At 45.9% G+C, this 4,558-nt stretch overlaps 1 long non-coding RNA gene across 1 annotated transcript; it reads left to right on the forward strand.

Annotated features, from left to right (window-relative positions):
* The first annotated feature begins 1,675 nt into the window (after positions 1-1,675).
* LOC120744150 lies at positions 1,676-2,523 on the forward strand. Its single transcript, XR_005698307.1, has 2 exons — positions 1,676-1,956; positions 2,147-2,523. It is a non-coding gene; the product is annotated as an uncharacterized LOC120744150 (long non-coding RNA).
* Positions 2,524-4,558: the final 2,035 nt, after the last annotated feature.

The raw sequence follows: 4,558 nt of genomic DNA on the forward strand, positions 1-4,558 counted from the left end.
GAGATGTAATCCAGTACAGATGAGGCGTACTGGTCCAGGTCTGTGTGGGTGAACATATTCCAGTCTGTGTTTTTAAATCTGTCCTGGAGCACTGCGTCTGTCCCCTCTGGCCACACTTTAATTGTCCTCACAGCAGGTTTCACACGTTGGATGAGTGGTGAATACCGAGGTGTGAGGAACAGGGAGAGATGGTCCGATTGTCCAATGTGGGGGAGAGGTGTGGCTTTGTAGGCTCCAGCCAGGTTGGAATACACATGGTCTAAAGTCTTGTCTCCTCTGGTGTGGCAGGAGACATGTTGGTGGAATCTGGGGAGGACTGTCTTTAAGTTGGTGTGGTTGAAGTCGCCAGCAACAATAAAAGCAGCCTCGGGGTGTTTATTCTGGTGTTTGTTAATGGCTGCAGAAAGTTCTTTCATGGCCAACCTAGCATTAGCGTCGGGGGGTATATACACGGCAGTGAGTATGATCGAAGTGAGTTCTCTGGGGAGATAATAAGGTCTGCATTTGACCATTAAAAACTCCGCATTAGGTGAGCAGTGACTCTCAGTAGTAGTGGAGTTCATGCACCAAGCATTGTTAATATAAATGCACAAACCTCCACCTCTGGTCTTGCCGGAGTCATCTGCTAGCCTGTCGGCTCGGTGTGTGTGGCGTCCTGCTAACTCGATAGCATTGTCCGGGCAGCTGTTGTTCAGCCATGTTTCGGTGAAAAACATGACATTTGAGTCCATAATCCGTCTGTTGTTAGTGATGGAGAGCCGTATCTCATCCATTTTGTTTGCCAGAGAACGGACATTGGCGAGAAAAATACTGGGTAAAGGCAGCCGGTGTGGTGTTAGCTTTAGCTTAGCCCCTAGCCCTCCGCGCCTACCTCGCCTTTGTTTACGATCTCGGCGCCGTCTGCGTGCACTTCCGCCCGGCCGGGGAGAGTGGGCAGCCTCCGGTGTTCTGGAGATCTCTGGGATGAGTCGGAGATCGGCGATAAAACTGTTGGAGTTGTGAGTCCAGATGTCCAGAAGCTCTTGTCTGCTGTAGGTCAGCAACGCACAGCAATTCTGGACGAATAATCCGGTTAAAAGTAGATAAAAAAAAACGCTAAATAGCAGATTCTGGAGAGACACTGAGCCTCGCGTTGTTCACGCGCCGCCATCTTGGAATGTTAGCTGGAGTTTCCACTCCAGCTTCCTCCCGTAATTGTCCTTAGCCTCTCTGATCTTGTCCTTTAGTAACACCTGGACCTTCCTCACCTCCTCTTTATTGCCCCCTCTGAAAGCCCTCTTCTTGTTGTTGAGGAGGGCTTTGATGTCCTTAGTCACCCACAGCTTGTTATTTGGGTAACAATGAACAGTCTGAGCTTGAACAATGGTGGAGGTGAATCAGGTTATGATCTGACCTACCAAGTAGGGGGAGGGAGGAGGAGCTGTATGCATCCTTGACATAAGCATACAGTAGGTCTAGAATTTTTTCTCCCCTGGTGGGACAGTCCACATATTGTCTGAATGTTGTTAGTGTATTGTCCAGTGATACATGGTTGAAGTCACCCGAGATCACAATAAAGGCACTCGGGTGTTGAGTCTGTAACCGGGCTACGGCAGAGTGAATGGTGTCACATGCAGCTGTGGGGTTAGCAGAGGGAGGAACATAAACAGCCACCAAGATGACGTGAGAGAATTCCCTGGGTAAATAATACAGCCTGAGTCCAACAGCACACAGTTCAATGTCCGGGCAACAAATCCTTTCTTTGATTGTTATGTTGGCAGGGTTACACCACCGCTTGTTAACTAAAACAGCAAGCCCACCTCCTTTCCGCTTACCGCTAGCGATGCTGTCCCTGTCCGCCCGAACAGTGTGGAAGCCTTCCACGGAAGCATTCTCATCTGGAATGTCTTGGTGCATCATTGATTCGGTGAAACACATCAGGCTACACTCTCGGTATTCCCTCTGACTCCTTACCATGTGCTGCTACTACTGCACATTCACCCAGTGTATATACTATATGTCTGTATATATATATATAATGTTCTTCCTCTACACCCCCCCCCCAATTTTTGCACATGTCGAGGAGCGTGTCAGGCTACATTTCACTGTGTGTTATACTTGTATAACTATGCATGTGACAAATAAAGAACCTTGAACCTTGAACCAGTGCTGAGAGCTCGTCGATTTTATTCGATAACGATCGCACATTTCCCATTACGATAGACGGCAGACACGGTTTATACCTCCTCGCTTCGAACCTCCACTGTCTCACCGTCTTCTTCTTTCTTCTCTTCTGTCCTTGACCTCTGCATCCCCGATGTGTTTTCCTCCAAATTTCAGCTGGTACTTCTGCGGGCCTGGCCAGCGAGCCGGCCGGCATCAGGGCGATCAGCTGATCTCTGGAGTAAACAGTCCGTGAGTGTAGGAGATGTGCCGCGGTCCCGTTCCTTGATAAAAGTAACAGTTCCACAGCCACCAGAAGAACAAAAACTCTCTCAATCCACATGATTGAGTAAAAGATAATAAACGGATGAAAATACAAGTCAGAAAAAAAGAATACATAAGAAAAAAGAGCTAAACTAAGAGAAAAAGCAGGAACGACTGTAACAGGCTGCACGCTGGTTGGCGCATGCGCACATTGTTTGAAAAGAACCAAACGGGATAGGCAAAAAAAAAAAAAGGAAATGTGTTTTATATAAGCAGTTATCCTTAAACCACCAAGCAGCAAGCATAATCAATATTAATCTATAAGGATATCAGATAGTTTAGTTGTGAATAACATACTTATTGTGGAAACTAATAGTTTTGCTGATGTGTCAACACTTGATAACACGCTGATGTGTCACTTGTTTTCCTTTCAGCTTGTTCTGGGTGTCCTTGGCCCCTCAGTAAAATATTTATGGATTATATAAATATCAAGCACACCATAGTTTGTCTTCCCGCTGTTGGATCCATCAGAGGCAGCATACAAATTTACGCCGCCGCATACACATCGGTAAATTACGTCTCCCAGCAGGCCGAGCAGCCAGGGTGCACATGTAGGCTTAATTACAGAGAGAACCCTTGGAAGAAACTAATCCTTCCCCATTTTGGAGAGCTTTGAGCTCCAGAGGAGGCTTCTCGACTCATCAGCCTGTAAATCAGCACTCCGTTGGCGCGGGCTCCACTTCCTGCCCCTACGGCAAGCCTCGCACTCTCTGAATCACTGTGAACCCAGAGGACTGGAGCTGCAGGGAGGCCAGGTATATTTGCTTATCTTGCACTGTTGGACATGCTGGAATCTGTGCAAAGAGTTTCAGATGGATACTCTGAGTTTTTTGAAATTCAGAACTGTAAAAACTTCCAGTCCCACTCGGACAGTGAAGACGCCGACTGGGGGATTTTTCTGTCCATGCGCGTAACATGTGGCCTCTCAGACCGTTTGAAGTCTTTTCCTTAACATTTAGAGCTGACAGAGATGATTACTTACAACATGAAGAACACTAATCAGAGAGACATTTCCCTTTTTTGTTTTAAGTTAGTGGAAAGAATAAAAACCGACTGTTGGCCTTGTTCCCGTAGCAGGAATTAATTCAGCAGATGGGATTTGGACAGTAAATATGTGCAGCCATGAAAGGATTACTGAAGCTCTGAAGAGGCTGTAAACATTTACTGCTTGAAGGTTAATCAACTGACAGCAGAGAGACACAAAACCCTACAAAAACACAAACTTTTCCAACACAATCAGGCCTTTCTTCCCTCCATCAGCAGTGAAAACAAACTCACTGCAGCTTCACCTGAGCAGGTAATAATCACCTTTGATTCATTCATTTCAGTTTCCATGAAGACACACCTTGAATCAGACTCTGCATGTAATTGCTGAGCTGTTGGATGAGGTCTTTGATGTTGGGGGGAGCATTTGTTTCGCTGATCGTCGTCATTGTTGAGCGCTGAGCTGCCGAGCGCGACATAATAACAGGGAGGCCGACACATCCTGCAGGCAGCGCTCACTGTTTATGATATTTAAGGCAATTAGAGCTCATCATCCAATCAGACTGCAGTCAGTGAAAGCATTGTTCAGGTGGTGTTTGATGGATTTCAGCACAGGTAATGTACTGAAATCTGTTTACAGTGCAGAACCGCCAAAGACTGCTGATGACTCCTGAGAGACGAGTTACGGGAAACTGTAAGCAGTGATTTAGATTTTTATTCAGGCTAACCTTATTAACCATTTCCAGGTTCTACATAAACTCTTCTCAGTAGAGACAAATGCCATCATACGACGGGAAGAAATGATGATGGCAATAAAATGCAAATGATGACTTCATTTAGTCAAGGGAAAGAGCTATCTAAAAAGTAATTGCCTCCTAATTACTGGTTGTGCCACGCTTGGCAGCAAGAACAAGCATTTGTGATAACTGAGAGTCTTTAACATCACTGTGGAGTAGTTTTGGTCCACTCTCCTTTGCAGAATTCAGTGACATTGGAATGTTTTCTCATGCCAAAGCACTTGATTTAAGTCCAGATTTGGGCTAGGCCACTCCAAAACCTTTATTTTGTTTGTATCATCCATTCAGAGGTGGGTTGCTGGTGTGTTTTA

The sequence above is a fragment of the Simochromis diagramma genome, unplaced genomic scaffold, assembly GCF_900408965.1.
Source record: "Simochromis diagramma unplaced genomic scaffold, fSimDia1.1 OVJJ01000557.1, whole genome shotgun sequence".
In the NCBI taxonomy this organism is placed as follows: domain Eukaryota; kingdom Metazoa; phylum Chordata; class Actinopteri; order Cichliformes; family Cichlidae; genus Simochromis; species Simochromis diagramma.